The sequence below is a fragment of the Sinohyriopsis cumingii genome, chromosome 3 (assembly GCF_028554795.1).
Source record: "Sinohyriopsis cumingii isolate HCF-2022 chromosome 3, ASM2855479v2, whole genome shotgun sequence".
NCBI classification, from domain to species: Eukaryota; Metazoa; Mollusca; class Bivalvia; order Unionida; family Unionidae; genus Sinohyriopsis; species Sinohyriopsis cumingii.
This window is the reverse complement of record NC_142963.1, coordinates 2,464,230-2,477,061: the sequence shown is the minus strand read 5'-3', so window position 1 is coordinate 2,477,061 and position 12,832 is coordinate 2,464,230. Positions and strand designations below refer to the sequence as shown.

General features: G+C 39.7%; 1 protein-coding gene across 1 annotated transcript in view; it reads right to left on the bottom strand.

Moving 5' to 3' along the window:
* LOC149802349 (uncharacterized) overlaps window positions 1-9,834 on the bottom strand; it is a 29,340-nt gene extending 19,506 nt beyond the window's left edge. Inside the window, exon 1 of the mRNA XM_089951273.1 lies at window positions 9,747-9,834. The gene's annotated coding sequence lies outside the window, so the exon portion shown is untranslated. The remainder of the gene's footprint in view (window positions 1-9,746) is intronic.
* Between the last annotated feature and the right edge of the window lie 2,998 nt (window positions 9,835-12,832).

Genomic DNA, 12,832 nt, shown 5'->3' with positions numbered 1-12,832 from the left:
TTCCAAACGAACCTCTAGTTTTTTGTTACGTGTCTATGGACTCAAACTAGGTAATAGAAAACAGCGAAAGCCAACAAGGTTTGTACAATTCAATAAATAATTTATTTCTGTAAATACAGGGTGAAAGTGAGAAAGAACGTACATTACTGTGAATTAAGTCCCAGATAGAACTAAATGTTCTAGAACAAGTTCAAATTTAGGAAGTTACAATTGAATTCCAGTGGTGTTCCAAATAAATTCCTATTTTGAATATGTTGATGTACTTGTAGTATCGAATGTATGAATGTGCCAATGGCCTGGAATGTGGAAATATGCTATCAGTCTTTTGATGTATCACAATTATTTAATCAAAGTGTCCTTAATTTAATTCACTATAGTTCCAAAATAATGATTTAGTCCAAGAAATATTAATAAGCACTTGTCATTCCAGTGAATAATTTAGATAAATAAATAAATTCAAATTAAAAACTCAGCACAAAAAGATTGATTCCGTTTTGGATGTTAAGGCATGAATGAGTAATGTTTCTAGTAAACAGTATTGATATAAAAAACTAGGACACAATAATAGAACCTGGATGTAGGTCAGTCTCCTCTCTAAAACATTCAAAGTTGCCCAATTTTTAAAAAAAAATGAATTTCCAAGTGAATAACTAACATCCTAGATTCAGATAGAAGTAAACATGTTTACCTCCATTAATAATGATCTGAATATTTAATCTATAAGCATAGAGAAATATTAGCAATGTATTATCATCACGGAAAACACCTTGGTAACTCCACTGTGACAGAGATCCCTATGTTCCATACTATTTAATCATTGTCAAGTGTGTCAGAAACTTTCAAGCTACTAAAGACAAATTGTGTCAGAACTTACATGCTACTAACACAAAGTGTGCAAGAACTCTCATACTGCTAACACAAAGTGTGTAAGACCTCTCATGCTACTAGCACAAAGTGTGTAAGAACTCCCATACTGCTAAAGACATTGTCAAAACTTTCATACTAGTAACCACAAAGAGTCAGAATTACCATACTACTAAAATATTGATCAGACACTCGCATACTACTGAACACAAAGTCTGTCAGAAACTCGCATGCTACTGAACACAAAGTCTGTCAGAAACTCGCATACTACTAAAGACAAAGTGTGTCAGACCTCTCAAATAACTAAAAACCAAGCGATAAAGAAACTATCGTTCACAAATCTTCTATTTTGAGCAGTGGGATTAAGAAACTTGATTTTGGCGTCGATGTCACATTAATAACCTGCATCGTCTCTTTTTTAGCTACTAAATTACTTTACAAAAAACTAAGTTTTGTGTTTCTTGGTCTACTACGTACTGCTTCTCTATCTGTTTATTCTTCTTGTCGTTGATGTTGTTCCCAAAGAATTAACAGCATAATTTACTGCAGAATGATTAAACCAAAGGTGCATCACATGACCTCCCTTTTGACTTTGATTTCTTTTCTTATTATTCAAATGGAGACATTGTACAAACCTCCAGCCATACACTTTATGCCAAATAGTAGGCCAGTTCACCGGCTGAACGAAGCTCGTGACAAACCTACTCAAGGAGCACAAAGTGGTCCATTAGAGGAACTTCCAGTTCTATACAAACATCGGGATGCGAGCTACCAGGGTCAACGGGGTACCATAATTTTACCAGAACTCCTAGATGGCGCCATACATCCAATTGAAGACCTTCCCACAGTCCAAAGCAAAGAACGCGTTTGAAAACGACTTATTAAAATTCATGAACTATTCCATCTTCGCAAGGCTATAGAGAACCACCAGAAGCGGATCAAGGAGAGAAGGAAATGTTCTGCCTCACGGTAGCAATCTTCCTGTACACCGAAACTGACAGCCTGTTGAACTCCTTCACAACGGATGGACTATGCTGGGACATGGCCGAGGACGCCGTCTTGTACGGCAAGAGCGGCAATCCAGAGGGCCACCACTTTTGCGACGACATGAACAAGAAGTTCGTTCAGATTGTCGGTATTAAGTTACAGCAGTGTCACTGAGTTCGTGGGCCTACACCCCACGATATGCTCGATGTTGCGAACCGACAAGACAGATATCAAGCCTGTTCGTCGGTTACATCCAAGAGAAAATAGAGCTCCGTCACATAATTGCCGCCATATACACCGACCACCAGGGTATAAGGAGTGCACCGGCTCATGACGAATTAATTCCCTTGGACACGAAGAAATGCATATCGGCAGACGGGGTCACGACGTGCGCCAAAAGCTACTTCTAGATATCCTACTAGTTGCAAGGGTGGTTTGACAAATATCTCAGGCGGTGCAGGAATGATATTTTCCTGTAATGTGCTTGTAAACCGGAGAACAGGCGGCGCGTGACTAATGTCCTCCTGCAGTGTGCTTGTAAACCGTATAACTCACCGTTCAGGTCAGTCACCACAGCTGGCAGACGCTATACACATTCGACGCAGCGCAGATACACTTACCCGGGGTCAACCTACAGCAGTTTGTAGATATGCGCCAGTGACTTGGAAATCTCTGAATCCTATGCTCAAAAGTTCGACCGCCAGGCAGCGGCTGACGGTGTCCAACACAGGTACCTCGTACTTGCATGTATACCGCCCAACCTTATCGTGCTGCCGAGGAAATATATCAGCGTGGTACACCATGTTGAGGATCAAGGCATTCAAACAAGGGCGGTTATGTACGGAGACGCCGGCCTGTTTTCTTAAGTCTGTATTTGATGGTATCTAGCGAAGCCTTTGGCGACAGTTACCAGCTTTGTGACAGTTGCCGATCCCTTCCAATAATCTCAAAGTCTATAGTAGAGGGATGTAAGCCTGGTGACCATCGTTCCTACATGTTATACCCTCCTTTCTTTCAGTTCTTCTGACAGCGGCCCAGGTGTTCGTCGGCGGCGCATCTCTGGATGGCATTAGGTTCGTGGATCAGGTCCAGGTAGGACTTGTGCAGGTCACAGATGTCTTGACTGTTCAAAAGGCCAGGTCCTGTCGGTAGTATGAGGCGTTCACGCGATTGATAAGGGGCGTCGAGGGCTTTAGACGGAAGGATGAGTCTAGCCAGTTATTGAGCCACGTGTTCTGAAGTTATGCAACGGTAGGTGTTTCACCTGCGGCAGCAGGCATCCAGCCGGAAAGGCTAGAATAAAATGAAATCCGCGTTCTTCTTGAGGCTACGATTAACATGATCTTGGACCGCGTGTCCCAGGCGTTACACGACAAAACCGTTTTCAAGGATGAGTTACGCCGATCCTTGACGAGCGAGATAACTATAAGGGCATCAATAATCATATTACACTGGTCAACAGTGAAATCATTACTGACTTGAAAAGGCCCTAATCTGTAGTATTTTGGTGTGCCGAACACGAATATAACCGTGAAAAATTTGTATTGGCTCTCGTTTTGAAGATATTCATATACCTCATTTTCTATGTTTCACTGTGTAAATTTCTCCAGTAGGACTGCAGCAACATCCGGAATAATGATGTAACATTGCATAATACCATCATGCTCACATCATCCACAGTTGATTGCATCATTTTCTGATGCAATGCAATACTAATGCCATGCGGCTGCTGAAGTAAGTTGACGTCAGCAGTGTACTATACATGTGTAGGCCTATTATACTAATGCCAGGCGGCTGCTGAAGCTGACGTAAGCAGTGTACTATATAAAGCCCAATCAGATAGGTTCAGCATTTAAAATATTTTAGACGTTGTGCGAGACAGTTCAAGCTACTGTTACATAAAACTTATTATTTTATCCATTTACGTACAATAAAGAACAGTGATACCTCGAAAGTGTGTTAATACCGCGGACAATTTTTGCTATATTTGTGGGGAAGTGACATTTGCCAACCAGAAGAAAAGTATCAATTCTCAAGTGAAGAAGGCATATCATCTTTACTTCGGATGCAAGGTTGGTGACCAAGACAAGCCTTGGGCTCCGCATATATGCTGTGCTACATGTACAACACAGCTTTCACAGTGGTTGAATTGCAAAAGGTCATCAATGCCGTTTGCAGTCCCAATGGTGTGGAGAGAGCCAAGCAACCACCTAAATGACTGTTACTTCTGCTTGGTTCCTCCTCTTTCCGGCGGAATAACGAAGCGAAAGAAGTCGAGAATAGTCTACCCAAACATTCCGTCTGCATTGAGACCAGTTCCACATGGTGAGGGACTTCCTATTCCAGAACCTCCAGCAGAATATTCTCTTGATTCATCTGACGAAGACAAAGGTGAGTCGACCTGTTCTTCTCCTGGTCCATCAGCATGCAGTGATCCAGATTTTCACTGTGGTGCATCATCAACCCCACACAGAATAACACAGGAAGAACTAAATGACCTGATTCGTGATTTGGACTTATCAAAGAACAAGGCCGAATTGCTAGGATCAAGACTCCAACAATGGAATCTTCTAGAAGAAGATGTCACAATTACTGCATATCGAAAGCGCCACCAGCAATTGGAGCCTTTCTTCAGAAAGGAAAGTAATCTGATATTCTGTTCCGATATTGAGGGCCTCATGAATGCTTTAAAAATCACTCATGACCCACAAGAATGGAGACTATTTGTGGACTCTTCGAAACTGAGTCTCAAGGCTGTGCTTTTGCACAATGGAAACATTCTTCCATCTATTCCAGTAGCGTATGCTGTCCACATGAAAGAGACATACGATAACTTAAGGCAGCTACTGAATTCCATTGAGTATAACAAGTACAGCTGGCACCTCTGTGGTGATTTGAAGGTAGTTGCCCTTTTAATGGGACTGCAGCAAGGATATACAAAATACATGTGTTTCTTATGCGAGTGGGATAGCCGAGCAAGGGAAATGCACTACATGAGGAAGGAATGGACTCACAGGCAGAATGTAGCCATTGGAGAGAAGAATATCCAACACCCAGCTCTGGTTGAGGCTCAGAAAATCTTGCTACCACCCCTTCACATCAAACTAGGTTTGATGAACAACTTCGTGAAAGCCATTGACCGGACTTTGCCAGCATTCCGATACCTGCATGAAAAATTCCCTCGACTCAGCGAAGCAAAGATTAAAGAGGGAGTTTTTGTGGGTCCTCAGATTCGAGAGCTTTTCAAAGATGACCGGTTCAACAACTTGCTGGAAGGTGACGCGAAACAAGCATGGAATGCTTTTCGCCTAGTTTCTACAAACTTCCTCGGAAATGTTAGGGCAGAAAACTATAAGGAACTAGTAGAAGACATGTTGATGAAGTATAAGAAACTTGGCTGCAATATGTCTCTAAAGATTCACTTCCTTCATTCCCATTTGGATTTCTTTCCTAGCAACTGTGGTATTGTTAGTGATGAACACGGCGAACGTTTTCATCAAGATATCGCAACAATGGAACAAAGATACCAGGGAAAATGGTCCACTACAATGCTGGCTGACTACTGCTGGACACTCCTCAGAGATGCTCCCGAACAGCTGTACAAGAGACAGGCGAAGAAATCTAAGATGTAGTCAATGACTTGATTTTTTATAGGTAGGCTATTACAGTTGACCTTTTACTATTGGAATGCATTTCGTTATGTAAACATTAATTTCTTGCAGATTACAAAAAGACTAGAGCCAATTTTGCAATTTGACTGTCATATTCGTGTTCAGCACATAAAAATTGATAAGAATTGACTAATTTTATTTCAGTAACATGACTTTTGTAAAAATTTGTTGTCCAGTGTTATTTGTGGGAGCGCGCAAAAGGTGTATGACAATGGATCTTTTCATGACGCGGAATAAACGGAGTAATCGATCTTGGATAGGATGAGGGCATCGTGGAGATCCTGTCAATGGTGGGTGCAACTGGGAAGTCGCCTTCGCTCCCCTCAACCTAAGCGGTGTCTTTTAAAGACTAAGGAATACCCCCATTGCGCCACCTCCATATGAAAAGGGGCTGTAGCCAGTTTCAGTCATTTTGTTGTAAGGGGACTGTACTGGGCAAAGTTGGCGCACTGATTCGTATTTTGCTATTTCTACTGATAGAAAACATCTGGCGAATAATACATCAAACAAGCCAGAAGCTACGCGCTGTAATTATAAACGAACATACCTTTCTGATAAAAATGACGAGGCCAGGGGGAGCGCACTATATGTTTTGGGATGAGGAGATGGCTCTTCGAATGATGGAGGCGTTGCATATTTCACAAATGACCACGACGAACTCACGGCGAGGCGAACTATGACTATTACCTGACCCTCCTCGGCTAGATCAATCTTACGAAGTATGAATCATCATCAGCAACGTAAGCACGCATTGGTTGTGTTCGCGTACACTGTCTTGAAGCCCTTTATGAACAAACGTTTGGATATTTTTAACAACACGGCTGAGCTGGAACTTACTGAATAGGTCGATGTGACTTTGGACCCACGTGCTGTGGCACATTCTAACATCCGTCCCTCCTCCCCTGTAATCTAAGCTAAATTCAGACCTTTCTATTTCCATACGGGTCATCTCTCTACCTTCGTCGCAACACGAAAAATACATGATGCACGTTTTAACCGTAAACCCTTCTACACTTTAAAGTTCAAAACCGGTCGGTTTCAATCAAGAGACAGGTAACATGTACTACATTTGAATTATGATGGTTGATTAGGTAGAATATTAGTTACTTAACCTTTTCAAACAAGCAATGAATGAGAAAATAACTATTTGTTAATATCAGAGTATACTTAAGAGGAGGCACGTATAAGATTTAAGTTAGTGAAGCAGGTGTTACATTTTTCCTGTCAGTCATTGTACTAGGTAGTTTCAAATGTCAGACAGCGAACCAGGTCAAGATAATGAGCAGATTTTAAAGAAAAGGGTAGTACCTAGCCTGACCATAAAGAAAGATTTGTTCATGGCATCTGTTAAGATCTCTATGGGCTTAAACTACGCAACAAGAAAGAGCTATAACCAACAAGTTTTTGTACAACTTAAAATACTAATTTGTTTTCCTTAAATACAAAGTGAAATAATTTAAAATAACTTAAGTATGGTGAATTAATTCCCAAATCCTAAGTAGTTATATCAATTCCAATAGTTCCAAGTAATCCAAATGCGTTCCAGTGGTAATTCCGAATTATAAATGTAATGTAATGATGTGAGAAAAGTACAGAAGAAACCACTGATATTATAATTTAAATGTCTTTTAAATGAATTCACGGTAAATCCAAAAGAGTATTAATCCAAAATTTCCTTGAACGTTTCACAGTAAATCCGTACAGATATTATATATACAAAGAGTCTTTGTATGAATGGTACAGTACTGCAGTTCCAAAGAATGATTATATTACACTCAATGTATCTTTTCCATGACAGTTGTAATATCAAGAATAAACGATTCCCGACATATTTAGTAAACTAAAACGCAATAGCTGAAATGGATTACAAAGCTTTTGAATGAATCATATTATATTTTGAAATACTCGTTGCAGTCAACAAGGGTCACGTGGTTTACTCTAGCCAATCAGGAACTAGGCAAGTCAGACTTTTTTATCAATACCAATGTCCGTCTTGGATCAAGTGATGTTTATTTGAACGGTTAAAGTACAACGGCCTTGGAATTTTATATATGACTCATCTTTACAGTACAACCCATTTATTGGATATTAGCATTAAAAAGTACATTAATTAAATGACCCTTACTAAAGTGGCTATTATAATAATAATATACATAATATAGATATACGTAATACATCTCGCACCAAAAACTCTTGATTCAATGAAGTATTGGGTAACGCCAGTTTAACTCTCAGGAAAATCAATGTCACGTCTAAAATGTTGTCGTTGTTGTTATTTTGGGTTTAACGCCAGTGGCGTCACTCGGGTTGGTGTCACCCAGTGCGGTAGCTCATGGTGTCACCCCCATGGTCCTCCTTCCGTAACAGACCATACAGAATCCTTAGTAATGTCATTTTGGTGTCACCCCCTCTGATGGTGTCACCCGGTGCAGTCCGCACCCCCCGCATCCCCCTAGCGACGCCACTGCTGTGCCTGCTAGTCATGTATTTAACTATGATCGGTTATCCGCTTATGAAATCCGACTAGACCGAGCAGTGTGTGCTCTGTAAAATTTGCAATTTTTCATTTTGGTGTCACCCCTCTGAGATGGTGTCACCCGGTGCGGTCCGCACCCCCTGCACCCCCCCTAGCGACGCCACTGTTTAACGTCATTTTTCAGCACATGATAGGCTATATAAGGTGGTCAGTATACTTGGTAGAGGAAGAACCCGGGAGAACCCCGGTAAGAACCACCGACCCACGGGAAACTACTGGCAATTATATTTAACATGTCTGAAAACGATGAAGAAATCAGGCACTGGTGAGTGTGGATTGCACACCGAAATAAAGTGACAGAACTGTTATTTAATCATGTTACGCTCTGAAGTCTGGTGGATGCGACCCATCTGTTATGTCCCTACCGTACTGTTGAACGCGACCCACCTGTCATGACCCTGTTGTAATCTTGGATACGACCCATATGTCATATCCCTACAGTACTTCCCACCCAATCACTGTCTGCTGTATCTATCCCTTCAAGAAATCTGTTAACGAAAATATAAATCTATTTATTTTTGTATAATAACGGGTATTAAGTTGACAAAAATGATCCTTTTCAGCCCTATATGTCCAAGTTAAATTTGTATGAAGTCGCTTTCCTACAATTATTGTATTATTTGGGAACTTCTTTTTATTCATGTGTGTGTGTGTGTGATTTTGGACTTTTAGCGTAGCTTAAACAATTTTTCAGTTATATCGCTACGATGTCTGCAGTGTTGCAGTTTATAGTGATGCCTAGCACTGGGGCATCATGTCGCATACATGTAGCATTATGTCCCACCCAGTCACATTATCCTGATACCAGGCCGACCAGTCCTAACACTAACCTCTTAATGCTGAACACCAAGCGAGGCAGCTGTAAGTACCATTTTTGTAAGTCTTTGGTACGAATCGGCCGGGGATCGAACTCACAACCTCCCGCATCCGAGGCGGACGTTCAAAACACTAGGCCACCGGATCGGTATTTTATTCATTTGTAATGCAATCGTTAATCGCAATGGCACAGAATGGAGGAACAAAAGAAATCCATGTAAATCGATAGTGTTTGTTTTTTTAATAAATATATAATAAAAAGGAAATCTATTTTTTTTAGTATATCTAAAGACATATTTCACGCGTGACGTGGAAAAATTTTGTTTCGTTATTCGTGGCTTTTTCATTAGCGACATTACAAAGTTTCCACTTGACAAGTGAATTATTTTATTATGGAAACCCCTCATCGTAGACATCATCTTTGTCTTATGCTAAACCGTGTTATAAACTGATTGATTGATGCCTATGAAAGGACAGTTTGAGATTTAGGATGTTATGTGTCCTCAGATATACCTAAATGTGGAAAACCAAGAGATATTTCGCCATCTTGAATACGTTATCTTCGTTTAGGTTCACTTACAATCGTTGCATTTTGGTGACATTGTTTTTTACGCAAGTGAATTGAAATTTTACAAGTATAGTTTGCTCAGGTGATGAACTGAAGTATTAGTTGCTTTGTTCAATGTCAGCCGTTGCAAGACTAGTCTCTATGCCAACGTGTACTTTCTTTTCTGTAGGTCATAACATATGAATATTGCAAATAATTCATAGGTTATGCAGAAATCATCATGGAGGAAAACAGTTTCTAATGTAAATAAAAGTAAGAAAGATGCTTATAAAAATAAAAATTAGCATTATAGGAAATAACCTACCGATCCCTTATCCAAAAATAATGTCGGGGATTTTTGAGAAAGTAACACAAACTGATCAGTTTTACTCGCTGTAATGGTTCGATTTAATGGGATCCCATTTTCAACAAATATGCACAGAGTCCATATTAGGATCAAGAAAATCCCCCGTATCTATATATAGCACGCTAAATTTAGACTGGAGATTTCCATTGTATGAATGCCATGTTGCAAGCATGCTTAGAGAAAAAGAGAATGGATAGGTGGGTTACGGTTTACAATAGAAGAAAAGTAGACGGATACGATAGTTTAGTGTGTGTGTGTGTGTGTGTGTGTGTGTGTGTGATTAGGATTTTTAACGTAGAATTTAACAATTTTTCACTCATATCCCTACGATGTCTGCAGTGTGGCAGTTTTTAGAGCAGCTGAGAGGGTGAACCGACTTCATTTTATAAGCATTATTTTGGTAAACTAAGGCTTATACAAAAAAACGAAAGAAAAATAATACGCTGATAACGTGAAACCGAAGCCTCTAACTTTCCGAGAGTCTCCCTGGGGGTTAGCTTCCTGTTACTTTTTTTTTCGCGTCGTCATTAAAAACATATCTTAAGTTTTACTACGTTGACGCCTTATCGAGGTCGTACCCTCTCTGCTGCTATCAATTTAAAAAAGTTGTATCAAATAATGACAAACCTCGGAGAATCTTATACAGCTAGATTAGCTCGAGAGCGACTAGAAGCAATTAAAAAAATTCTCCCCGTGAGAGATTCTTTCAGGGAAAAAACTACAAGAACGGCAAGAATCTCAAGTTGAATACGCAGAAGGCACAGAACAGTTATTTAAACCTGTCAGAGAAGTTACTGAAAAGTCGTAACGGCTATTAAGGAGGATCTTCTTCCAGTATCAAAACAAACTGCTGTGCAAACTGCAAAAATAACAGAAAGAACTAAGAAAACAAAAAGAATTTTAAAAAGACTTCCAATTGATATAGCTGCCGAGCAACCTCCACCTGTCGATGAAGGAATACTTGAGGTTATCAGTAAAATAAAAGAGAAACTCGCGCCTAAGGTAAAATTAAGGGAAGAAGCGGAACCGGACGAGCAGAGTAAACTAGTTAATAAATTAACTAATGACGCTATTAAGCAAATAGATATGCTCGATGAAATTTCCAAACTAGTTTGCAGCTTCAAGTTATAATTATAGAGATAGATATTTAAAACCTGAATATGAAAAACCATTATACAGGGATATTTGGTATAAATGGATATTTCGCATAAAATTAAAAAAGGATCGAATCTCAAATAGTGATGTAGTGTATTTATCGTATTTAGATGAAATAGATTAATATCTTCTAGATGCTCAATTTCGACAGCAACCCATTCAGCAAAAAACACAACCCAAACCTCAGCCATATATTGTGGCAGCACCACCGCCATCTTCTTCACCACTGCAACAACAAATACCCCTGCTGAAATGTTTACTGATTATGCCCTTAAACGATTTTCCAGAAACGATCCAAAGCTTACAGTTGGCATTGCTTTGTATGGGCATATCAGTAGAAAACTATATTTAAAATCCGAATTTGACAAACCAAATATGAAGTTAAAAGATTGGATTTCTTTAGTATTTTATGCTTCTAAATATTTACCAAAGGTTGATACAAATCATCCAGATTTTGCTGCGGTTTTACAAGATGTAAAACAATATCGACAAGAGATAAAAGAAAAACAAGAACTTTCTAAACGGCAGCAGATTTCGTCACAACTACAATTACAACTTCCTCCACCGCTGCAGCAGATAGAACAGCAACAGCGACAACAACAAATGTAAGATGAAGATTTTACTGAACTGATTGGAGAACCTCCAAAACGGGAAGGGGTCTTATTCCATGTCCTAACAATATTCTCTCCGACGTAGGACAACTGTAAGTTCTCATGAGAGGAAAACGAGCTGGTAATAATTCTCCGGAAATAATTAATGAAGCAGCTTATATTTGTCGGCGATTATTTACATGCGGTATCATGGATATTAGCGTTTACCGGGAACGTATTGATGAACTTGTTGACGACCTTGACTAAGTGACTAGTTGTCGCAATGATTAGATAAATGGCAAGTAAAATAAGATGATCGTACATAACAGTCAGCGTGGACCCGTAATGGTCAGAGTAATAAACTCACGATTACCAACCTACAGAGCGATTTACTGAGATGGACTGGGTGATGTTGTCCAGGGATTATTCAGAAGGTTAGTTCCAAAAGTAGCACCTGTTGCAAAACAATTATCGATGAAAGCTATTGACGTTGCTCGTGAAAAAGCTCCTGGTGCAGTCGTCATCGTTGCTGGTAAAGCATTCTCTGCAATCAAAGAAAGACTAGCACGATTAATACGCAGACCGTAAGCGGTTCGACCACAACTACCAGTGAAATTACCAAGCACTGAAGTCATGCCTGCAAATGTCAGTCAAATAATAAATCAAGCAGCAAATCAGAATCTGGCAACGCTAAAAGATCAGCGGGACAGTGAAGCAGAGAAGAATATTGTTTCACGTTTGATATCAGGAAGCTGAGTTTCCCGAAGGCGGTAATATTTGTGTTAGACGAAAATAATTATAATAAAAATGTTTAAACGTATATCCGACACAGCATTTGATATGGAAGCACCAGTCCTTAAAGATGAGTCTGTGCGCGATTATCAGTTTTATTCTTATGACGCACGATTACCAAATCAACGTGGAAGAATTGAATTACAAGTCCATGATACAAGTAGATATTTTCTATCCGCTGCGGCTTTTACTGAGGTAGAAGATGACATTATAAAAAATGATGATACTGCATATGTAGCCGGGGATAAAATTGGTTTTGTTAACAACGGCATTATGGCATTGTTTGATAGCGCCACTTACATGATTGACGGGAAAAAAACCCATAGAGATAATTCAGAAGGACGTTGACGTTGCCACAACTATATTAGGTTTACCAAGATACTCTGATAATTTTACAAGATCAGCTGGTCCCTCGATGATGTTTGCAAAAGACATTACTAACACCCCTGAAAGCGATCAGTATAATATAAGACGACCAAAGAAATACACTGCCGCTGCCGATGATGC